This window comes from Adiantum capillus-veneris, chromosome 12 (assembly GCF_014529385.1).
Source record: "Adiantum capillus-veneris isolate H3 chromosome 12, ASM1452938v2, whole genome shotgun sequence".
Classification (NCBI taxonomy): domain Eukaryota; kingdom Viridiplantae; phylum Streptophyta; class Polypodiopsida; order Polypodiales; family Pteridaceae; genus Adiantum; species Adiantum capillus-veneris.
This window is the reverse complement of record NC_140942.1, coordinates 135,108,296-135,134,689: the sequence shown is the minus strand read 5'-3', so window position 1 is coordinate 135,134,689 and position 26,394 is coordinate 135,108,296.

The following is a 26,394-nucleotide window of genomic DNA, read 5'->3' as shown; positions in this document are numbered from 1 at the left end:
GCAAGGGCAGCTCATTTCCAACTTTTCCAATTCCTGTTCATACTGGCTCCTCTCTTCTTGTGTAAACCCTTGGGGGTTCCCTTCACCTATAAAAGGGGACCTCTTCTTCCTTGAAAAAGAACTCAAGCATTCAAGCCATTGATGAGAGGAATTCTTGAGGGAGTGAGTAGTAATGCCTAATTGTACTTAGCCCCATTAACATAAGCCCAAGCCTACACTTTCTCCTAGAGGAAATACAGCCAAGTCTTGCCGATCTCAAAGTGGATGGAAGGTATCTCTCCATCAATAATGGTGCCGAAGGGGCAAGATAGGTAAGGTGAGTTTTCTGTGATTTCTTATTCTTTTCGTATCAATCAAATATGGAGTGCTCCCCCATCTTCTTTACTCTCTCTCTCATCTAATAAATCTGGTCCGAAGGGTTTGTCAATAGTAGAATGTCTTGTTCTACATTGATGTTTCTGATCATGATCATTCATACTATCATGTCTTTCTTTTTCATCTCTAATCCAACAACATATGGCTAGAAATTATAATTTTCATATATATATATATATAACAAAATATAAGATATAATAAATATATATACTATTATACTATATATTATATATCACTTCAATACTCAAACCTATCTCTAGACCCTCGAATGTGATGCTATTAACTCTCTCCATTCTTAGTAATCATCCTCTCTGCAAATTCTAGGTTCTCTTTTCTACAGGTACATCTCTCCAACAGTATCCTTATTGCCTACGGGCAAGAATAGGGCTTGAGGGAAACTTCTCATCTCTTCACTTCTCTCATATCTACATTTCTACATCATCCTAATGAAAAACCACATATGATCATTCTATCGCTTTCACTCTGTACGATCTATTAGAATTAACGTATGGATTAGCCGAACAATACACTTCAACAACGTATATGTTTCTCTTTGGCCAGAAACGCTTAATGAAATACTTCTATCACCGAACCCATCATACTACCTCTCATGAGAGACTAAACTTTTCTTTTGACGTAAGCGTAGGTTATCTTGCTATGAACCAAGAGGAGAGGTAGAGAGAGGGCACAATTAATCCCAATCACTATACGTGTACTTAAATACGGGAGGATATGGTAAGCACAAAATGACAATTGCAAAAAATGGAGTAATAGCTCTATTTGGTCAGTCAAGATTGAATGCCATTAACTCATCCATATACCCTTTCAGCGTATTAGGGGGGGGGCATGAGATTATGAAGGTCCATAGCCTTGTTGTTTCATCTTCGATTGTTTTGACATTCTCTTTTTTGTTCTGATTCTTTGGGGTGTGGAGTGCAAGAGAGAAAGAGTGAGTCTTATTTGATTGCACTTCTTTCCAAACCTTAGTCTTCATGGGGGGGGGGGTCTATGGGTTTAACTCCTTCATATGTTTTTGTTTGAGTTCTCTCACAAAATACTCAGCATCCATAGCCCGTGCTTTCTTGCAGAGACCGCAAATTTCTCGAGACACGAGTTGTGGGTTGATTTCACGCGCTGCCCCGCGCATGGGGAGAGAGAGAGTGAGCTTTGCGCGCTGCCGGTATCCGGATGAGAGGGAGAGTGAGGGAGAGGGGAAGGGGAGAGGGGGAGAGGGGATAAGAGATAGAGAGTGTGTGATGGAGAGTGAGGGGGAGAGGCGCTATGGCAGGGCATGGTTTTGTGTGGGTGAGAGGGAGAGGGGGAGGGTGGTGTTGTCTTGCATGGGCTTAAGACGAAGGAAAACTAAGTCAATGGGGGGGAGGAATATATCCGCAGGGCGGGGGGAACAATGAGGCCGAGGGAGGGGAAATGAGCCGAAGGAGGGTGAGGTGAGCGGGTGGGGAAGAGGGAGGAGGGGTCGGGGAAGGAAATATTGGCGGGCCAAAGAGGGGGGGGGGGTTCATGCGGCTCATACCGAGGGACCACGAGAGAGGGGTTGGGGGGGTTTCATCTTAATTTTTTCCTGGCCGGGAGGGTAAATCGGGGGGGGGGAGAGAGATATTAGGGAAGGGTGTATGTAAGAAAAATGGGGGGAGAGAGTGCGAGGGTTTTATCCGATGCCCTGGGGTGGAGGGGAAAAAAATAGTTACGGTGGGGTTACTGAGAGTGGGGGGGGGGGGGGGGGGGGGGGGGTGAGATGCTTTTTTTTTCTTTTTTCTTTGATTTATTAGTCCTCTCTCTTTTGGCTAGAGGCATTCATGCTTCTAGCCCTTCTTCAGTTTGTTCGGCTGTAGAGTTAGAGGGTTCTCCCACTTTTGGAATGTCTAGCACGAATTCTGGGTCAAACCTAAGAAAATACCTCTTCAGTCTCCATCCATTGACTCTAGTCTTGTGAATTCTCCCATCTGCCTCCATCAGCTTATAGCTGCCATTGTCGTAGCCTTTCTTGATGATGAATGGTCCTTCCCATCTGGGCTGAAATTTCTTATCCTTCCTGGTATCAAATCTGTTGTCGTATCGCAGCACTAACATGCCTTTTTCCAGTCCCTTCTCTTTAAGCCCTTGATTGAAAGTGAGTCGGCGTCGTTCTGCCTGTGCTGCATAGTGATTGATTGCTTCTTCCCTATCCAGTTGTAGTCTCTCTAGATCCAAGATGTGGTTTCTAAGGTTTACGATTGGACGGTGGGTCTGGCTGGCCAAGACTCGTAAGCTAGCTATTTGTACCTCAATGGGTAGAATTGCCTCCTTCCCATAAACTAGATGGAAAGGGGTGAAACCTAGTGATGTTCGGAACGTTGTTCTATAGGCCCAAAGAGCTGCCATGAGATGTTTATCCCAATCTCCTGTATGGTTGTTCACCTGTTTTGTGATGATCTTGCAAATCATTCCATTTACCTTCTCTACCAGACCATTGCATTGTGGATAGTATGGTGTGGAATGCCGACGTGTGATGCCCAACTTCTTCATCAGTTCTCCTACCACATCACCTCTGAATCGTGGTCCTCTATCTGATATTATCTCAAGAGGAGTGCCAAAACGGCAAACGATATGCTCAAAAATGAACTTTGCCACCTTTTGGGCTATAATGGGGGTGGTGGCCATTGCTTCTGCCCATCGCGTCATGTAGTCTACACCCACTATGATGTACAGTTTACCTGATTGGGCCCTTGGTAAGGGACCAATTGCATCTATTCCCCATTTCTCAAACGGACCATATGAAATGATAGGGGTTTGTGTCTCGTAGGTTAGCGTACGATCACTGGCCACTTGACAAGCCCTACATGTTTTACACCAATGGTGCACATCTTTGTTCAAACTAGGCCAAAAGTATCCTGCTTGTAGAATCTTCCTACTAGTGATATCTAGAGCAAAATGACCACTGCAGACGCCGTCATGGCAGCTTGAAATTACCTCGGTGATTTCACTGGAGGTTGGCACCCGCCTGAGAATTTGATCTTTGCCCTTACAATACAAGTGGTCGTCTATAAGGTGGTACCTAGTAGCCTTCCTTACCAGCCATTGTTTTTGGCCTTTAGTGTGTCCTGTTGGACATTCCCCTGTATTCAGAAAGCTGATGATATCAGGCATAGCGTCACTGCCGTGGAAGAGGGGTAGCTTTAATTTGATTGCTCCTATGGAAACATCTTGTATTCTTTCTTTAGCTAGTGCATCTGCCTCTTGATTTTCTGCTCTGGGAATATGGAAGAGCCTTACCGCTTCAAACCTCTTCAAAAGGTCCTTAACTTGGCGAAGTTGACCAAGTAAAACCTGATTCTTGCACTCCCAGGTGCCATTTATCTTCCTTATCAAAATCAAAGCGTCGCCGAACACATTCAAGCGCTGAACTTTTTGTGAAATACATTGTTCCAACCCAAGGATTAGGGCTGCATATTCTGTCTCATTGTTAGAGTGGGAGTGTAATAACTGCCCCATGGAGAATACTCTTTCCTGCTGTTCATTGAAAATGACCATGCCTGTTGCAGATTGATCCATTGTTCTCTTGTATGCTCCGTCAAACAAAAGAGAGTGAGCTCTCTCTAACTTGGGGATCTCTTTATCTGGTGTTCCTTCCTTTGCTTCCGTGTTGACCTTCAGCTTCTTCTCGTAGTGGCGATGAGTGAGAATTCCCGCTAGACTAGCCCTGGTGGAGTTTTCTACTTGCATGGTGTAATCAAATTCTTGTAGTCTAATTAACCACTTTGAGATCCTAGATGAGACATCCATGTGTCGCATTACATAAGGGAAAACTTCTTCCATTGTCAGGATTACAAATGGTCTAGGCAAGAGATAGGAGCGGAATTTCGTGGTAGCAAACATTAGTGCTAGAACCATGTGTTCTACTCCGGTGAATCCCTTTTCTGACGGGGTCATGACCCGACTAGAGAAGTAAATAGGGCGCATGAAAGAAGTTTTGGGATCCTTTTGCATTAGAACTGCTCCCAGAGTATCATTTCCCACACTAGGGTTCACATAGAATGGCTCGTCCCACTTAGGAGGTGAAATAGTGGGAAGCTTAGATAGGACTTGCTTTACCTCAGTAAACTGCTGCTCATTCTCTTCACTCCATGAGAAAACATCCCTTTGGGTGAGTTGTTGTAGGGGGAGGACCACTTGAGATAGCAGGTGAATGAACCTGCTTAAATATCTTACCTTCTGAAGGAAAGAAACCAACTGCTTGGCGGTGGTGGGAGATGATAAAGATACCAGAGCCTGAATTTTGCTGGGGTCAGCCTCGATCCCTTTTGTTGAAATTACATGACCAAGGAGACTGACCTTTCTCTCACCAATGTGACACTTGTCCATGTTGAGTTGGCCACCCAAGGTTTGTAGCCTGGTTAAGCCATCATAGACTTTGCTTAGATGGAGGGGTCGTGAGTTGTAGATGCAAAAATCATCTATGAAAACCCGTATTGATGTTCCAAAGTAGGGTTGGAAAACAAAGGTTAAATGTGGCTGGGGCGTTGGTGAGGCCAAATGGCATCACTCTGTAGGCAAAACATCCCCAAGGTGTGATGAAGGTTGTCTTCTTCTGATCCTCCTCCGCAATGCTAATCTGGAAGTATCCTGAGTAGCCATCACATACAGTGTAGCGTTCGTGACTTGCCACTTCATTGAGTATTTCATCCTAGAATGGGAGGGGAAAATGGTCCCTCTTTGTGGCTGCATTGAGAGGTTTATAATCCACACAGACTCTCCATTTACCATTTTTTTTTGGTGTGACTACTACTGGGGAGACCCATTCTGAGTCTTCGACAGGGTAGATGAAACCTACTTGTAGCAAACTCCTTACTTCTTTAAGCAATGCCTCTTGTTGAATTACTCCAAGTCTTCTGAGCTTCTGTACTACGGGGTTTACTGCCTTCCTTGAGCTTTATGTGGTGCTGCACTACTGTAATTCCTGTGATCTTATCATAGCCATCAATGAACGAAGTAGTGAAGTTGCCTAACATGGAGACATACTCCTTCCTTTCTTCATTGGTTAACTCATTTGAGAGCATTTTTTGTAGCTTACCTGCATCCTCCAATGACTGCTTACCTGATGGTCCCTCTTGGTTTTCTGAGGTTGCTTCAGTTTGTGTTAATCTGTTTGGGTCTTTAAGAATGACTCCCATTACTTCGATGCTACTGTCACTCCCGTCGGTGGTGGTTGTGTCTTCTCCTAAGGTAGACGAGGAGTCGCTGGTGGACTCGTCTTCTGAAGCCTCCAAGATCATATTGCGCTGCTTTCTAGTCCTCATGTCGTAGAATATGGACTTCCCTTTAGCATCCTTCATCTAGATCATCCCGGTGCTCTAGTCTTGTTTGGCTTCATGGCCATAAGCCAAGGCCTTCCAAGAATGATGGGGTAGCCCTCCCCTTTGTGTGGCATGACGAAGATGTCTACCTCCACTTCCGTATTGAATGCTTTTACTTTGACCGCATTTACAATGCCTACGCATTTTACTCTTACATTGTTTGCCATCTTGGCTCGGCAGGGTGCCGGCCTACTTACCTCTAGACCTAGGTGGTGCATCATCTTCTCACTCATGACGCATATTTGCGCACCACCATCTATGTAGATGTTTGAAATCCACTGCCCTTTGATGTGAACGTCCATGGTTGGCAAGATGTCGTCGAGATCCCTCCCACAGATAGCCCCAGCTATCCGTGGCTTTGATTTCCTGGTACTTACCATTTTCGTCCATTGCCTCCTCATTCTGGGTGCAAGGTGGAGTAATTGGGGCCACGTTATCTTCGGGCCTGCATTAACACATCCTGAACTAAGTCATAGGGTTGTGCTTCCTCACCTAGTGAGAAGTCCACTATGTCTATCTTCCGTCGCGGTTTAGCTGCTTGTTTGCTAGACTCGTCTTTCCCTTTCATTTCTCTTCTTTTTGAGATGCCTCCTTGTGCCTCACACATTTCACTCCCATAGCATCCACTTCTTCTACCTTCTCTTTTCCTTTGTGCTTCTCTCGATCTGACTCTTCTACCTTCGCCTTCCCTTAGCCTCTAAGCTAATGACACTCACCGCTTGGTTCACCGCCGGTGGTGGGGGTAGTGGCGGAATGAGAGGTTGGGGGTGGTTGCTGTTGTATAGGTGTCGCAGGATTTGATTGCTGGGATTGGTCCTGGCTGCCTTGGTGGTGGTCTTACTCCGTGTAGAGAGATCTGATTCTGTCTCCCTCCTCTATTGAAATTCCTGCCTTCTTGGGTGTGGGAAGTAGTACATTCCATGGCCGTCTTCCCCGCAATTGTAACAGTGGTATTATGGTTTCTACCTTCGTTTTCCTTTTCATTGTTCTGGATTTCTGTCAGATGCATGCCCTTGCTGCACTAGATGCACAGATAAACTCTCTAGTTGGGTGGTGATACGACTCAGCAGGTCTTGTTGTTCCTCTGTTGTCTCTTGTGGTTGGACTCTATGATTGGTGTTGCAGCCACTGGGGTTGGTCGGGCCGAGCTTGTTTCCTCTAACTCGTTTACTCTTGCTTGCATGCGCAGCTTCTTGTCTTTAAAGGTGGGCTACTTTGACTGCCAACTCATATGTTGCAGGAAACCTTCCCTTCACCTTCTCTCTAAGCGCGACCATAGACCAGCAATGAAACGGTCCTTCTTCAAGAAATTAGGCACTCCTTCGCCTTCCTCCAGTGCGGAAACACATCTCTCCCATAGGTCTACAAACTTTGATTCATAGGTGGCGTACTCCAGCAGGCCTGCCTGCTTTAATTCTGTCAATAGCTGCCATAGCTTCTCCGAGGTTGTGCCTCCACCAAACCTCTTTACAAAAGCAGCCCTTAACACATCCCATGCATTCTTGGTATCCTGGGGCAATGCATTGTACCAGGACTTGGCCTCTACTTTCATCAGTAGAGGAAAAATTCTGAGTCGTGAAGCGTCTTCATCTCTGTTGGAGACGACACAAGCAATGTCAAAATCGTCCAAAAAATAAGTGGTGAGATCCTCACCCTTCTTTCCACTGAACGTGGGGAAAGAAACACTTGCCATGGTGGTGACTCGAAAAATTAAAAACCTTTTTTTAAAATTTTTTTTTTAACATCAACAGCAACGGCTCATAGCGGTTTCTTACAGGGGCGAATGGATAGGCTAAAACATGATAAAAATAGAGACATTAAAGGAATGATGGTAATCTAGTATGGGGAGAATGATAGGATTCGGGGAATTGAGGATTTCTCCTAGTACTGCTACACCAAATAGGTAGACGATCTTCTGTTGGTAGAAGACTTTCCTATCCACATAGATGTTCACATGCATATGCTCCAGGAATCTAAACGGGAATGCCGTCGGCCCGTTTTCCATTATGCACAAAGGGTGAAATACCTACTTACACTCTTACCGTGCCAGTGTTGATGAGTGGGCACATCCACAAGAGGTCATCACCTTTCATGGGTTCTACCCTTCCTTCGTTGCTTAGCACGTACGGGGTGATGGCGACGCGTCTGACCACTCCCATTCTCTTGGCTAACAGTAATTGTAGGTAATTTCCGTAATCGCGTGTTGCATGAATTCTACTCCATTCAGCTGCAGCTCATCTCCAGCCCACTGGGTCTCTCCCGTGGTAGAGACCTTCTTCAGGATAAGTTGTACAGGGAGGGGAGGAAGGTCCTCCACTCGCTTCCCAAAACAGCGAGAGCAGTAGCCGAACCACTCTTCTCTAGGACATGGGAATATTCTCACCACTTCTTCTTCTGGATTGTCGAAGTGGATTGTAGCACTCGCATGCGTCGTGAAAATCGGTACGCGACCTTCCGCCGCTTAGCTTCGGATGACTTCTTCTTTGACCAAGTGGGTACAACCCGGCTCTCTGAGCTTGAGGCACTTGCTGGGCCAATTCTTCTCCCTTCGGGTCATGTGTTTCCAGGCTAGCCTATCTTCTCCTTGCCCTTGGCTCGAGGAGCCCCTTTAGGCCACTTCGGGTTTTATCTTTGAGTGCAGTTTCTTTAGGGAAAAGAGGCCTCACCGTCCCCTTTCCTTCCTTGACGTGAATGACCTCCTTGCGATGAATGTCAATGTAGAAGACTTCAGCCCTTCCGCTGCCTCCGTTGCTGGCACTCATTGACCGTGTGCCTTGGTTGACAACAGTGATGGCACCTCACCAATCTCCTGTCTGATGCTTTCAATTTATAGTTAGAACGAGCGATACAGATGGAGAGTTTACCTCTTGAATGTTGATGACACTACAGCCTGGCAATAGCACCTCAATGAAGCGGCTAGGGCCTCCTTTGTCTCTTCTTCTTTCGTCCTCCAGTTAGAAAATTCCTTTAGCCACTTTTCCATGATTGATAGTGGGCGTCACTTTCAGCATTGTAAACTGAAGGGGTCTTAGAAAATCCCTCCTCCGTGGGGGCACCAAATGACGGACCAAAGCGGACCCCGAACCCCGACGCCTCTAAAACGCCAGGGGACGAATGGCTCGCCTCGAGCTTGCCATGGTAAAGCGAACAGGGGGCACCACCTAGCTTTGAGCGGCTAGGACGCAAATCCCACGATGAAATGAACACCGCAAGCCTACAGACAGAGAGAGAGGAAGGGAGAGAAGAGAGAGAGAGAGAGAGAGAGAGAGAGAGAGAGAGAGAGAGAGAGAGAGAGAGAGAGAGAGAGAGAGAGAGAGAACACTCGCAATTGATGAAGATATCCTCGGCGGTGTGAGGGTAATTATTTCTGCAATATTTACAAGGTGGCATGCCGTGGTGGTAGAGAGGTAGGGGAAGGAGATGGTGCAACCTACATGGTGCGTTCTCTAGGGCGACTCAATGACTGTGAATGTTCATTGCCAAGAGCGTGCATACGTGTGTGCATCGACCATTGGAGTCGAGAGATGGGTGTGGTTCCCTTTGCATGGTGCAATTTCCAAGGCAAAACCCAACACACAACACCCTAAACCCTCTCCCGTGATGGTGATGGTTTCAATCCCCCTACTACACTCTACCCAATGCTTGGTTCCACATAAGTTGCCCCCCCCCCCCCCCCCCCCCCCCCCCCCGATAGTGACCTCTCAGTGCCAATTTTATAGGTGTTGGCTGCTTGGATTTGGTAATCCCAGTGTGGTTAGGTTAATCATAATTGGGGAGACAAAGCAAGTGGTGGGCCTAGTGTGGTTGACCCTTGCTTTGTTTTGGGAGGGTTATTAAAAGATGGAATCTCTAGGTGGACCTTTGTCACCATCACCTAGAGAGAGGATATTTACAAAAAGGGAAATTTACAATGGCTTGGGTAAAAACTGAAGATAATGGTAAAAAAACCTAAAATTCCTGGGATTGCATCGTCGTTGCGTGTTGCCGGCGAATGGCGTGCTGCCGGTGCGTCGGTGTCGAGCGTACTTCTTTTTGGAGTCCGCCGGGGCATGCCTTCGGTGCATTTTTTGTTTTTGTCGTTGGCGGCGCGTGATTTGGATCCTTCTTCTTTCGTTTGTCGATGTCGTAGGCGTTTATGCGTTTGTGTATGTATGTATGTGAGTGTGGGAGCAATATGTTGTATTTGCGGGTGAGTGTGTATATGTAATGTATGTGCGCATGCGTGCGTGGGAACACGGGAAGGGGGAGAGTTATATAATGTATATATATATATATAATATAATTTTATATTTTTTTTTTTTTCTGTGGCGGATGGCGGACTGCTGCGCATGGCGGAAGGAGAGAGGGGGGTAGGATTGGGGTGTGTGTGTGTGGCATTTTTCTGCTGCCTCAAGGCGCGTGTGTGTGTGTATTTGGGCTGCGGACTGCGCGCGAGGGTGTGGGTGTGTGAGTGAGAGGGAGTGTGGCGCGTGTGGGTTGATTTCAACGCTGCCCGCATGGGGAGAGAGAGAGAGTGAGCTTTGCGCGCTGCCGGTATCCAGATGAGAGGGAGAGTGAGGGAGAGGGGAAGGGGAGAGGGGTGAGGGATAAGAGATAGAGAGTGTGTGAGGGAGAGTGAGGGGGAGAGGGGCTATGGCGGGGCATGGGTTTGTGTGGGTGAGAGGGAGAGGGAGGGTGGTGTTGTCTTGCATGGGCTTAAGGACGAAGGAAAAACTAAGTCAATGGGGGGGAGGGAATATATCCGCGGGCCGGGGGGGAAGAATGAGGCCGAGAGGGAGGGGAAAAGAGCCGAAGGAGGGTGAGTGAGCGGGTGGGGAAGAGGGAGGAGGGGTCGGGGGAGGGAATATTGGCGGGCCAAAGAGGGGGTGGGGGGTAGGATAGGGTAGAGGAAAAGGTAATGGGAGAGGGGGGGGGGGGGGGGGGGGGGGGGGGTTTCATGCGACTCATACCGAGGGAACACGAGAGAGGGGTTGGGGGGGGTTTCATCTTAATTTCTGCCTCGCGGGGAGGGTAAATCGGGGGGGGGGGAGAGATATTAGGGAAGGGGGTATGTAAAGAAAATGGGGGGGAGAGAGTGCGAGGGTTTTATCCGATGCCCGTGGGAGGGAGGGGAAAAAATGAGTTACGGTGGGGGGTGGGGGGTGAAATGAGTTTTTTTTCTTTTTTTCTTTGATTTTCGAAAGCCGGCTATCACTGGATACACCCAAGAAGAGGTAGCTCATACAACTTTTCAATTGTCAACCCCTAAACTAGAAGAATACATGATGAGCCCTCGTTTGGTGAAGCTAAAGGAGATTGCAGCAGATATAATGGATTTGCAACCACAAGCCGAAGATTAGGAAGAAGTGATGCAGAGACTGCAAGGATTAAGAGCCAGATTAGTGGCCAAAGAGATTGAGTATGAAGGGCGGAAGTTGAGTGAAGTAAAGGTGAAAGCTGAAGTAAAAGCACTTCAGAAGCAATGCTAAGAGAAAATGCACAGCCAAGCACAACTGTAAACTGAACTAGAAGGAGCACTGAAGAAATGTCAAGAGTTAGAAAGTCAAAACCGAGAAAGCACTCAGAAGCTAATGAACTCTGAAGAAGAGTACCAAAAAATCAGCAATGCTCTGATTGAAGCCGAAAAGGAAAGGGATGGGCTCACCCTACAGCTGACGAAAGAGTCAAAAGAGGTTGAGAGCTTGAGGGAGGCCAAAGACAAAGCTGAAATATCACATGAGGCTAGCCAAGATGAGGTGATTGAACTAAAGGATAAAATCAAAGTGAAATATCAAACGATTCAGAGGTTGAGAGCGTATCCGGGCAGAGCAAGGGCTGTAGCTACAACTAGTACTAGCCAAGATAAAGACGTGTTTGAAGAACAAATGATAGAACTTCAAAAAAAGCTGACGTTTGAAAAGAGGCAGAGAGTAATGCTAGTAGAGGGATCTATGGTGGTACAAGGCAGGTTAGAAGATGATAACAAATCATTGAAAGCGGAATTGGATAGGCTTCAAAAAAGACTAGAAGATGACACAAAGACGATGGAGACACAGAATGATGAGGTAAGGTAGAAGGTAGAGAAAGCTGATAGAGTCAATGCAAAACTTAGTGACCTATTAGTAGTTGTGACAGAACAAGATCAGTTAGCAAAAGACAACTTATAGAAGCAGCTAGATGAACTTAAGAGCCAACCAAGTGAAGAACCTCAACAAAGTCATGGGCCGCCGGCTGCTATGGAAGGAATTGATATAGAGAATGTGTCAGATCAAATGGACACAACAATACAAGAGGACATTCCTGTGGGACCCTTACAAGAGCCCCGAGATCTGACATTCCTGTGGGACCGTTACAAGAGCCCTGGGATCTGACACAAGAAGAAGAATACAATCTACAAAAAGCAATAGAAGCAGCCATAAAAGACACCGCCAAAGAAGCAATGTTGTGGGAGGAGAGGGTATTGAAGTCCATGACCATTCAGAGATTAGATGCAAATTTCGTTCGACATGAATGGCTACAACACTCTCTCCCCTATCCTCTTGTAAAATACGAGGCTGCTACACTCAACAAGAGGACTAAATAGGAGCCTATAGTGCCATTGTACCATGAAGACATCACCAAAACAGAAGGTGTTAAGCTCAATGTGGACTCTCAACCAAAATGGAGGAAGGCATGGCTCACTAAATACCCACAGTATTTAGTACATTCGGTAGAGCACCTAAAATGGTCAGAGATGACCTTAGCTTTTATCCTCTACCAAGGATGTGGACATGGAAGGAACATGAACTACTGAAGAGAAGCCACCCCCAGTGGCTCAACTACTCGAAGCTACCAGGCTTGAAGGCAGGCGAGATAATGAGTGAGCAATACGTGCTGAAAACCCTAACGAGCGCCATTAAATTGTTCACAGGCTCCCCTGACCTCTCTTGCATTATGATTAAAAAGATATGTAAAACACTTCTGCAGTCTTTGAGGTCTTCAAACCTGGACAAGCAACAGACAACATATTCTTCTTCTAGGACACTTATAGATGTGCTTATGAGCTCTCTGCTCAACCTTCACATGAGGTGATACATGCCCTCTACCAAAGAATAATGTTCTTGCCCTCATACCATCTCCAAGCCTTTGAAGGAGCCTTCTACACCAGCTTCTTCACCATCGATACAGATATATTCGGCCCAACATTAGTGGCCCATCATGCACGGTATGAGTCCGTTCTGCAAATGCGCGACATCCTCCATTGAAGCAGCGGCTCTATTGTCATGTCGGGGACGACATGAGCTAGGAGGGGGGGAGTGTTAGCTGAAGACGAGTGGCCACACTCAACTAAAGACTGAAGAAATGATAAAAGAAGGAAATCTTATGTAGTCATTCCCTGAATAAGAAAATCCGTAATTTCACTTGTAAATACTTGGGGCTTGCAGAAGTTTCCAATTTTGTATATTATTTTTTCCATTAGACTAATTAGGATTTCACTTTGGAAGATGAGGTTTTGTATTTGGAAGGTATATATACCAAATTCTAACCTTAATAACCCCCCCCCCCCCCCCCCCCCCCCTTGTTCATTCTATGAAGTGTCTGTGAGAAGCATATTCTGTGTACAAGAGAGAGTGAGAGCTTATCTTGACGCTACATGCACACTGGTGGTCGGAATCGAGTACGGAGAAGTACAGTGTGTTGCCCCCGGAGAGGGCTACGTGCCAATACCCACACTACGCGTGTACGGCCTAGCTTCACGAGATAGACCCATGAGCTATTTCTAGGGATTCAGTACGCAAACAGTTTTTGTTTTCACATTTTAGCATATCCACGCGTTCGTATTGAGTAGAGCTACACATTAGGCACCTTAGTTTTTAGAAATGTGGACCTACAAAAACCTGTCGGACATCCTACGTGATTCTTTACTGGGTGTTTATGGGTAGGGTTTTGGGTCACGGGATTTAGGGAGAGTGGCCTATTGGTGTTAATAGGATATTCCTCAAGTTTTGTAGCATTTTCGAGAACGTCTAATGGGTATTTGGCTCATGGAAGCGTTGTAGGAAATCTCCTCCTATGCACAATAGTAGCCTGCAACTTAGACATTGGGACCTCTGTAGGAAGTATTCAATAGTTGATTGAGTGTAGGTTGACACCCTATGCTTGCTTCCATGGGCGTGCGGGTCGAGCTTCGTCCTTAGCTGACAATTCTTGTTAGGTGAGTTCTCACTATACTGACGTCCGTCGTGGCGTATCTGCCAATAGTAGATCTTTGCAGGCCTACTTGGGATGCGTTTTGAGTACTGCTTGATCAATACTTGTGTATATGGTTATGCGATTTATGCTCGCTTCAGTTGTTTGTCCCAGACTTGGCTCACTTGGTTTAGTGATGTCGTTTATGCTTGCAGATTATGGACCTTTGTAGAGTTGTTTAATGCATACATGAGCATCAGTTTTGATGCAATTGATCATGATTATCATGCTTGTGTAGTGGTCGAGTGATCTTCCACTTTGTTGCTAGTTTTGTATGGTTTATGGTCAAAATTGTGCTTGAGATTTTTGCTTAGTTTACAAAGGAGACTATGCTTGATTTCTCCCACAATTTCTCGCCATAGTTTGGTTTCTTGGCATCCAGTTAGTAGACATTTGTGACAATTTAGAGCCGACAATGATGACTCATGAGAGAGGCGGTCTTGTAGTTGTCGATATATGCATTGTTGGCATTGTGGTCACACAGGACACATTAGGCGTTGTTGCTTCAAATGTATGAGACATCAACAAAGATGTATGTGAGCTGCATATAAGGTTCTGACACATGCTAGAGCAGTGGCTTCATATGCTATTGATGGTGATGTCACCCTTCCTTTTAGCATTCCTCCTCCTTACATGTCTTCTAGAGGTGACACACCTTCCTACTGGTTTCTAGGATGTAATTTTCCACATCAGAACGCATTGTGAGTGGTTCAATACTTTCTCTAGTGGGATCTTTGGTTGTGTGCACTTGGCCAATTGTTCAGTGTTTCACATTGCAGGTGTAGGAGATGTTTTCATGTCATTTCCTAGTGGTGCATCATATACGCTACAACATGTGTGCTATGTTCCTTAGCCAAGATAGAGCTTCATCTCAATGAGACGGTTAGAGGATTATGGGTGTAAGATATTTCTTAGAGAGAAGCCTTTTTAGATGCATTGCGGATCACTAGTGATTTCTAGGGGAGCTTATAGTGGCTTGTTTTACCCTATGCATGTATCTGTGGTTCGAGATGGCATGGTCTCAGATTTGTTGTTGGCATGCTTTGAGAAAGAGAGAAGACATGTCTCCTTCAAGGGTGAGGTCCACCATGCTCATGAGACAGAGCAATTACTTGTGCAAGACTTGCTAGTAGACTCTGTAGAGAGAGAGCTAGAGCGGCAATTGTTGGCGGATATGCCACGAGAAGATGCTAGCATAGTGTGAACTAAACCAACATACCAAAATGTTGTCCAAGGACGTAGCTCAACCCAGAGGCACGTGGATGCAAATAGATGGTTGTCAATCACCTACTCGACCTGCTAAGACAATCACTATACTCAAGGAAACCAAACCTAGACATCCTATGTGCTTGTGACTGCAAAATGACCAACAATGATCATGCTACCAGAATCAAAACCACAAGTCCTCGAAATGCTTTGAAACTCATAGGGGCTACTCTAATTACCAAGAGGTCTCTACCCTATGGACTTTGACCCTATATCTTGCATGTAACCACTTGATGCAACAAACAGTCTATTACAGGTCACTGATCTCAACTTGTATGATCCTAATGTGTAGCTCTACTCGTCATGAACCTCCTCATATGAATAACTTGAAAACTAGAAACACAATTTGCAAAAAAACTCACTTAGAAGCTCGTGGAGCTCACTTTGCAATGGAATCAAAAACCCGCAAGCTTGGCGTCCGTGCATATTCCTCACCGTTGCTAGCTTGTTGGTGGTGTTGGATTTGCAACGGCTGCTCCATAGCACATGTAGCAAAGAGATAAGATCTCTCTCTCTCTCTCTCTTTGTCTTTGTCTTTGTCTCTAGGGTTTACGAGCAGCACCAAAGTAGTCCTCCCTTGGGAGAAGGGCGGCCATAGGGAGGGCATTAGGGTCCAGCCCTACCCTAGACAAGCACACCTACATCAATCATCCCATAGATTTTTAGCAACAGCAGTTGGCCATGACCTGTCCGAGCGCAGGTCTGCAACAATATAGGATCGTGTTTTGTGGCTTCTATTGCCCCACAAGTAGACTAGTAGGCTTGGCTCCTGGTAGGACTTCCTTGATACAGGCTTGTAGACTCAAGTCGTAACATCCAAATAAAGCTAATGCAAGTTTTGTTTTGTTGTTCCCTTCACAAACCCTCTGTGGATCCCATAAGGTTTTCCTTAAGTTCTTCTTGTATTTGTATGCCCTCCTAGGCATTGGGATGAATACCCCAAAGACACCTGCAAGAAGTTAGAACATGATCGAGTTTGTAGCGGTGCTAGCATTCCCTAGCAAACTCGATCACATTTCCCAGTTTCAAGCAGCGCTCGATCGAGCCATGGAAAAGAATTTTGAGCTCAATAAATTCCTCAACAAGTTAGAAGAACGTTTCAATTCCATGGTTGACATCGCCATCACCAAGGTAAAGGAGGTTGAGGCAAAGGTTAGCCAATCTCACTTGAAAAACCACCCAGGTGAAGACTTGTGTAACAAAGGAGCTCTCCAAACAAAGAATTCGATAAGAGAATGCCCTCAAGGTCCACATCGGTGCTTGGATCAACGACACACATCCACATGTGCTTTCGAGCATTGTGTCCTTACTTTTAAGGACAAAGCCAAGCGGTTGAAGTTTCTACGTCAATCCCGTCTTCTTAAAGAAAAAATGCTTTGGATTATCAAGGAGTTGACAACAAATCAACTCAAAATTAAGAAGGACGAGCTCAAGAAGATGTCTACAGCCCACAGACAAGGTAACTGGGCAATCTGCCAGGGCGGTAAAACTATCATTCAGGAGTTTTGAACTTCAAAAGGGGCCTACTCCCCCTTAGGTTTTTTGTTCCCTTTCTTTTTACCATCCAGATGGACCCTCAATTCTTAACTAATATGTATCTCATGTCTTTACATTCAAGCGTTCCATTCTAATGTTTTGCATCCGGTCCCATGGGTCATATTTGACCTTCGTGGATGATAATACAATATCTCTCTCTCTCTCTCTCTCTCTCTCTCTCTCTCTCTCTCTCTCTCTCTCTCTCTCTCTCTCTCAGTCACACAAACATGGCACAATAAACGCAACAATTCGATTAATCCAAAAGTCTCCTTAGGGTTACAAAACTTTGTCTTATATACATTTCTCTTGAGAGACATATTTCCATAAAAAATAATCTCTCCAATCTATCAAAAATGAGACATTACAAAACATGAGTGATTGAGTGATCCTTCTTAGTGTTCCATCAGTCAACACTCCCTCCCTCAACATCCATGTCATCTCTTACATGACTAGTCCATGTCTTTAGTTTGGTCTTTAGTCCATTTCCTTGCTCAATAGAACCCTGGTGGCTTTATCATCTTTAAGTATGATTCATATCTGATATTGCCCATGCTCATTGTTGGTCCAAAAATCTTGCTATCATATGTGAAAAACCCCGTATATTGTTACACTATTTCTCAGTGCGTAAGTGACGGTGGTGGCAATGGCATGAGGTGGTGTAGTGTATTTGTGTGGCCGCTTGTTGCAAATATGGGCTTTACTTTCTCCTTGAAGTGTAATGATGACTGCTTTGCCATAATTTTTGATTGTAGTGGTCATCTCATAAACTCTTTTGCAAATATGGGCTTTACTTTCTCCCAGTGTAGTGATGACTGCTTTGCCATCTTTCCTAATTGTAGTGGTCAGCTCATAAACTCTTTGGAAATCAACACCTATCGGCAAAGATGTAAATAATCCATACATGTAGATCTACTCTTTCCAAGACTGGGAAGTCCATATTTCCTTCTCCCGGCTGAGCCAAGATACATCCTATAGCAAATGCTAAAGCATCAATATGGACATGAAAGATCTTTTTCCAATCTAGTGCTTTTAATACTAGAGCGGATGTGAGATCTTTATTCAACTTTTTAAATGACTCATCACACTCCTCCATCCATTCAAAGAATATTATAAGTCTATACAAGGGTTGAACAATGATTGCATATATGTGTATAAACCTCCTCTAATAACCGCAGTGTCCCATAACGCATTATATCTTCTTTGTGGTGTTTGGTCTAGGCATCAATTAATTTTATCTTATTTGTACACATACATATGCCGTTTTCTGAGACAATATGTATGTGCCATAAATCTCTTGAATGTTGTTGGGGCATTAGTCAACCCAAAGGGCATGACTCTATATGCATATATACCCCATTTTGTAGAAAATGCCGTCTTATATTGATCTTCAAGGGCGATTTCAAGCTGGTTGTAGCCAAAGAATCCATCTAAGAAGGAAGATCCCCACTTGTCTGCCACTTGTTCGAGAACATGGTCAATGATAGGTAAGGGATAACTGTCCCTTATTGTGGCTGCATTAACCTTCTTTAGATTGGCACACATTCAAAGTTTACCATTCTTCTTTGACACTACCACAACGGGAGATACCCAGTTGGTGTGTTCTATCTCATAGATGAACTTGTCTTCCTTTAGTTTATCAATCTCTTCCTTGATGCACTTAGCAAATGTATCATTGTCCATGTACGATCTCACACTACAAGAGGTCCTTCAGTGTAGCAATGCTCGTAGTGCGACACCCAAATGTGGAAATGTCTTGGTGCTAATATAGGCGTCACTATGAGCGTCACTATATAAAAAAGACTATAGTGACCACCCACACACACACGCACGTGCGCACTCACACACACACAATGTGTGTGTGTGTGTGCACGCATGCCTGCGTGCATGCGTGTGTGTGTGAGAGAGAGAAAGAGAGAGAGAGAGAGAGAGAGAGAGAGAGAGAGAGAGAGAGAGAGAGAGAATTTACACACACATGCATAAACAAACAACACACACATGCGCGCACACACATTGAGAGAGGAGAGAGAGAGAGAGAGAGAGAGAGAGAGAGAGAGAGAGATAAATAGATAGATAGATAGTTCTATTATCGTCCTGGGAGGTCAAATATGACCTATGGGACCAAATGAACATGTCACGTGGTGTGAGTGGAGAGAGAGAGAGAGAGAGAGAGAGAGAGAGAGAGAGAGAGAGAGAGAGAGAGAGAGAGAGAGAGAGAGAGAGAGAGAGAGAGAGAGAGAGAAATGAAATGAAATGTTATATTAAACGTCTTCAAAATGACAAATAGACTTATGAGACCAATCCCATAAACTCCTTGTGGATCTGATCTAATGTCTAGGTACAAGCATAAAAACGAAGCAAAGTGAAAGACTAAAATCATCATTATCAATTTGCAACATTGGGCATTGTTGAAGGATATGGGTTTGAAATGTGAGCCAGGTCAGTGCCGAGCTGCTGGGTTGTGGGAAAATTGAGAGCCAAGAGGTGCCGCATGGCACAATAAGGTAGTTTGATATACTTGGTAAAGCTAAAGACGCACAAAAACCGCTTGAAAACTGATGACATTGATGAATTGATGCGCAATTATTGAAGCATTTCCATTAATGACACTTGTTAATTAATTCAAATGATGATTAGGAGTTTAAACTCACCTTACAACTTCCTTCTGTTAACGGCTCCGTCATTCATTAAAATATTGAAGCATTGCCATTAATGACACTTGTTAATTAAAAACTGATGACATTGATGAATTGATGCGCAATTATTGAAGCATTGCCATTAATGACACTTGTTAATTAATTCAAATGATGATTAGGAGTTTAAACTCACCTTACAACTTCCTTCTGTTAACGGCTCCGTCATTCATTAAAATAGATTAATTAAACCTAAATTGGCATTGATGATCAAAATTTCTCCTATGATGGGCTTCCAAATTCAGCCCTACTTAACTTCGTCCAATCTGCTTAACTTCCACATTCCCTGCTTAATTTTGAAAACAAGAGAAAGAGTCTCCCCTTTGCCCCCTCTTTTTTTACTCCTTCCTTGTTCGAGAACGAGAAGAAAAAAAAAAGAGCTTATGAAAGCTTCGCTCTTCCTCCTCTCTAAAGAACTCCCATATTCTCCTTGCTTATGCAGGACCGAGAAAGGGAGCGGCCTTACTTCCCTCTTCCCCTTTTATGTTTGAGAATGAGAGAAAGGTCTCTCCTTGCTTTCCCGAGAGTGAGTCCTCCTTCCTTGCTCAAGAACGATAGAGAGATTGTGTTTTGCTTTCCTCCCTTGCTTGTCCGAGAACGAGATGAAGAGAGAGCCTCTCCTTCCCTAGCTCAAGCACAATAGAGAGATAGAGCCTTTCTTTCTCTCAAGAGCGAGATCGAGAGAGAGAGTATCTCTCCTCCTCGAGGTTCCGAATGAGAAAAAGCCTCTCATTCCTTAGCTCTAGCACGAGAGCCGCCCACCATGGCTTCCTTTATCTCCCCCCTTTTTACACATTAAGCCTCTTTTTATTCTGACTCAATGGGCGGCCAACCCCCAAGTGCTTTTAGGCGGCCATAGTGGGCACCATATTTGGTATACATTTTGGGAAAGGAACCGCCTCACACGGAATCATTCTCTAGCATCCCCTACCGAGAAACCTCACCAGTTATTGTCTTACCCATAGCTTCTAGGGTAAATCTCACAATCAACACACTCTAGGAGACGACATTTTGGACTAAGATCTCATCAAGAACTTTTTGTGCTTTTGTAAATAACCACATTTGGCATACATATTGGCTAATTCTTTGCCCATTACGGAATTTAGCATGCACACCGGCCAAAGAATTTCTTAGTGCGGCTTTTGATTTTCAGCACCTCTTGACTAACAATATCATCCGTGAATTTCGTTGCCGTTTTAGTGTCTTGGATAGTGCCACTCACCTTCATGATGCACGTATAAGTGATTGCATTTGAGGAATGGCCTTTCCTTTGCATTCAATTAAGGAAACTAGAATGGCCTGGAAAGACGAGCAATAGATTGGCACAAAATCATCTGCTAGCACGCAGTCAATAACTGGCGCACACTTAAACTTGTTATATCTTTTTGACCCAGGTTTTGATTGATGCACAGTCACTTTTTGCTAACCCCATATACTGAGTACCACCTTCTCGAATAATTTCAAGCTCTAATAAACACTAGATGGCTCTCCAATCGAGGTGATCGACTTGGCACAGAACTCGCCCGTGGGGAAATTTAATATGGCAATATCTTGGTAACCGTAACTCTGATTGCTGATCTGAAAAGACTGACGTGCTCCACAAAGCGAGAAATTTAAGCCCATGCATTCAATTCATCTTTGATCCTTCAGCTGCACTTGCCCAATCCGGTACAAATCTGCATCAACTTAAACTTCAAACTGGCATAACTTCCTCACCGTAGCTCCAATGGAGGAGCCGTAGAGACAGGCCGGTGGAGCACTTCAAGCATTGCAGTTTGAGACCATAACCTCCCATATGTGCTCAGTTTAATCATAATATTTTTTAGCATCATTAAGGAATCTATTGGCCCTTTTAACCCGCATCTAGCATACATTAATCATAAAGGTAGCTTGTTACCAAGCCATGAATACTAATCATTCATCAAGTAAGCTTCAAATAAGCTCGATGTGCATCTTTCTATTATCTTTCTTAGCATGGGAGTGGAGTTGCACGACATCCACCCCCTCTAAACCTTCACAGTCTCCGGTATGTGTCAACTGCACTTAAGAAGCATCATCAGAATCATCGTCTGATGCATACATAACATTATCTTCAGGAGTTGATCTATGTTGAAATCTTCAATATTAATCTCACCTTCTTGCTGCATAAACAACTCAACTCATTTTCCTGCAATAGGCACCTTGAGCTTAATTCCATCTAGCTCACATACCTTATATGTCGGATTATCATAAACATGAAGTACTACATATGGTCCAAATCATCATTTAACCATCTTTCACATAGAAGTGTACTGGTTCTCTAGGGTACTATCATATACAAGGACCCAATCCCCATCTTTAATAGCATGAGGTCGTAGTCTGTGCTTACCATCAAATGTTGCTTTATTCTTTAGCCTTGACTCCTCAAGCTTCACTTTAGCATGTTCATTATCTTCATGATGCCTTTCAAGCTAGTGAATGCGCAAAGCAAGCAAATGTTTTGTAGGCATACATTCTTCCCATGGCATTATGATCCAAGAAATAACCGTTCCTCTGTAGGCATAATGGGTTTTTGCCCATACATTAGCTCAAATGTCATAAAACCTGTAATAGAACTATGTGTAGTTTGATCAGCCCATAAAGAAAATGGTAGGAGTTTAGGCCAATCACCAATATGTCCCTGGCATGCCTTTTCTAAAGCTTTAGCAATAGGCAAATGCCCCCTTTCACTTTAACCATTACCCTTTGGATTGTATGTTGTAGTGAGAGCCAATTTAATGCCCAAGCGAGCAAAGAAATGTCAAGCTTCATCTGCATCTAACTCTCGTCTATCAACAGTAACTCTACCAACACATCCATACCTAGAAATAACATCGTCAAGCAAGAACTTGCATACAAAACTGGTAGCTTTGGTAGGCAAAGCTCTGCCTTCTACCTGATTAGTAAGATCTTCTCTGGCAAGAGCAATGTACCACATCTGCCAAACACCTACTGATATGGTAATCAGGTCCACCACCCACTTGTAGAGCATAGCCAATGGATAGGTAGGATGCAATCCATCTCGATGGTGCACATTAGAATGTTGTTGGCATACTAAGCATGTCTCCACAAACTGAGCCACATCTTTATACATACCTTTCCACCAGTAATGATCCCTAATCTTGACAAAAGTTTCCCAGACTCCACTGTGTCCAGCCCATAAACTTTCATGAAATTCTTTGATAACCTACTGTTGAGTCACTTTATCATGAACAACCCGTTGCTACCCCTCCAGGGCACTTTGGTTGCTTCCATAAATGTCCATCCTTCAGAAAATAGTTGTAAGCCTTTTTTCTGATCCGTTTATACTCTTGATCAGTTCACCCTTCATGCTTAGTAAGAGTACTATAGTAGCAACCGATCAAAAGCCACTCTCCATCATAGAACTCCTTAGAAAATGCCTCAAAAATATGAGCAATATTACCACAATTTTCATGTAGATAAGAAGACGTATAGAACTTCAAGCCAACATCATCACTTGTGGTGGTTAGTATATCTTCTTCATCTTCAAACCTAGCTCTTGATAACATATCTGCAATAGGATTATCTCTACCTGCAATATGACAAAATTTAGGGTTAAGAGACTTAATTTAGGCTATCCATCGTAGCATAGCAATATCCGGAGTAGACCAATTTGCAATCATCCCTATCAGTGGCAAGCAATCTATCTCTACGATGATTGAGGATCCAATAAAATATTCTTTGTCAGACGTTAGAGCAGTAGCAACACCCCAAAGTTCTCTCTTAACTTGTGGGTAACCTCATTGACGAGCATTGAGCACCTTTGCTCCAAATCAAACTGCATACCTATGTCCTTCATCATCATCTTGACCTGTAGCCCACCCAATATCTATCAAGCTAGTGTCAACTGTTAAAATTATTGGACTTCCACATTTGTGTCAACTTTCCTCAAGATAGGAGCCTTGAGAAGCATCCTTTTTAAGTTTTCCTCATAGCACGTGTGTGAACTTTGTCCCAAAAAAATCTTTTACCTTTTCTCAATAGTTTGATAAAGCACTTCTACAACATGAGAAAAATGTGGAAGCCAAATAAGATAGAATGCACATGCACCCAGAAACCGACCAACTTCAGTAATCAAAGAGCACGTTTCCTTCATCTTTTGAATAGCTTCAAATTTAACTAGACTTGGCCTTCTACCTTCTAGACTGCACATATATCCCACAATTAGAACCTCTTTAGCACCAAAAGTTGATTTCTGCCATGAAAGTGTTAAGTTAACTTCTTCAAGCCTGGATAAAATAGCATCACAGTCAGCAATATGTTGAGCAACAAACTGCCAGCACCCCTTTTGATCTTTTACCTCATCTTTTGAGCCTTCCTCACATCCTTTAATCGATAGATCAATAATGAAAGACATAGTAACATGAGGGATAAAGTCCCTTAATACCTTATTCATTTTGTTCATCATATGAGCTATAGAATTAGTAGCACTCTGTGGTAGAGTGCACATCCTTGCCAACCCAAGAGGTGTACGCATCATAGTAAGATCCCTGCTCTCCAAAGCTAAGTGAAATTGATCATATCCAGAGTAAAGTATACCCATAGAGTAAATTGATCTGCCTTCAAAGGCTTTAGTAAATCCATCCACAATTGGACCAGTACCCACATTGTGGACTGTGACCTTGTTAACCAGCTGCATGTCTTGTATGAACCTTAAAGTACCATTTTCCTTTGGGACAATGAACCATCGATTGGAGTATGGCGTACATAATGGCTCCAAAATTCCCATTTGTATCTTCTCTATTAAGCAAATTGATAAGCTTTGTCAAGTGAGCTTTAGGAACTCGAATAGGATGTAAGCTCCATGGCATGTGAGGAACAATGAATATAACCATAGGTGAAACAACACTTGGATCCACACACCCTATTTCACTTGGCTCAAAAGAAAAATCTTTACTATGTTTTTTTTTAGCATACCTTGAAAACACATGATTTCCTCTTCGTTGAGAAAACCATCTTCTCCAACCTTCAACTTTTTGCTGCAATGTCTCCTTAGTGAATTTATGCACAATGTTCTTTGGATTCCTGAGCGTAGGCTGTTGAGAAGCTTCTTTGATCACCCCATCACTTCCTTCTGGTAGAGGTGTAGCCAATGGTCTCACTTTCTTTGCAGCAGTCTTGTACTTCATCTCTGCCTGTGTTTCAACTGCTTTACCCAAGTCATCCCCAATATTCATAAGTGCCTCGTATATGTCCAGTTCTTCATACATTTCCATTGAGTGCACTTTAACAACTTCAATTCCATTTTGTAACCTGTTTTTCCTAATATACTCAAGCTCTGACACATAGTGTCAACATAAGAAATCTCTTCAAAGATCCTTGAAATCACATCATCTGGTTCCAACAGATCACATCCCTGCAATTGACTTTGAAAACTTAACATATTGTTTCTCCCACTTAGGTAAATCATTAAATTTTTTGTAAGGTACTGAATCCTCAGATGTCAAACCCAAAAATCTTGAAGAGAAGGTTTCTCTTTGTGAGACATTCTCCTCACTTCTGCCACCATAGTCCCGCTTTATAGTGGCACCCCAAGAAAATCCTGAGAAAACTTGTTCTCTTTCAACTCTTTGTGTATCTTTGGCATTGGACGATCACGTAAATTCCTTCTATCATTAGTGAATAGTGGAAGGATTTGGTGACTATAAAGTGGAATGGCACATGGCAGGTGACTTAAAGACTCTTTAAGTGTATGTACAACATAACACACGAAGCAGATGTGGAAAATCCATGCTTATATTGCATGGTTGATGCACAATCTCTTAAGAGTGTGCAATGGAATAGAGCTCCCAATAGACATCTTCAAGATAAGACTTTTAGGCCAGTGCTTGATATTCCTCTGAGTAGAGTTCACGTCTATACACTTCATGCACTATGTCGAATAATTGAAAAGGTGGTTCATTTGTACATATGTTTTTCATGGACGTTAAAGCCAGAGAGTGAGTCAAAAAGAGTGATCAAAGCATTAGAGGGAGTTCTCTCAGACATTGCTTTGCATGGAGGCAATGTCAAAATTGAAGAGGACCCTAAGATGTCTCAAAGTCATTACAAGGTACCTAGGAAAGTATCAATAGGTGGCGTGAAGGCCAGAAGATTTCTTGGGTTTAGCCTCAAAGATTTAGATAGAGAAGAGAGTAGAAACCTATTCAACAATTGGAAACAATTACATAAAGTGGTTAAAGACAATGCTGGTGGTGGGGCAATCCAAAATCACAAGGCGAACGTGTGGAAATCACTAGATAAAATTTTCCACTACGTTGAGCAGCATTCTTGGGACCAAAGTAAGCTCACATCATTTGAAGCAGCCTTGCTGGATTGGAAGAAGGCTTACCTTACAGGGTGGGGTGGGCAACATATCACACATTACATGGTGGGTTAGCATTATACATATACAAATCAAAATTTTAAATTGTACTCTACTAACCATTTTGTTTTATTTCAATGCAGCACATACTGTTCAACCATGGTCCATATTTTGCCAAGACATACGGCTCACTATCAATATGGTCCACACACGGCATGGAAAAAACCCACTACATGTCAAGAATAGGTTACTTTAAGAACGCTAGACATGGGGGAGGAAAGGATAAGGCCAATAGCCTATTAGAGTTACACCAATGGACTTATAGACGACTAATTCATAGAGCAAGGCAGAAGGAGCTTCTTAAGAGTTCAAAAATTACACGGTCTATACAACACATCCGTAAAGAGAAGAAACATATGGTTTGGTAAAAATTTAAATGTGGGGGAGCGCCATGCGAGGTGGCGACAGTCACGAGTGAGGAGCGGGAGAAGATGGACTTGAGGGAGAAGATGGACCTGAGCCTGTCATTTTTATTCTCTTCGATGCACCTCGTTCTTTCTCACTTTGTATCTCTTCGATGTGCAAGCTTTGTAGACGAGCTCTTTCCTTTGTTGATGGCAGC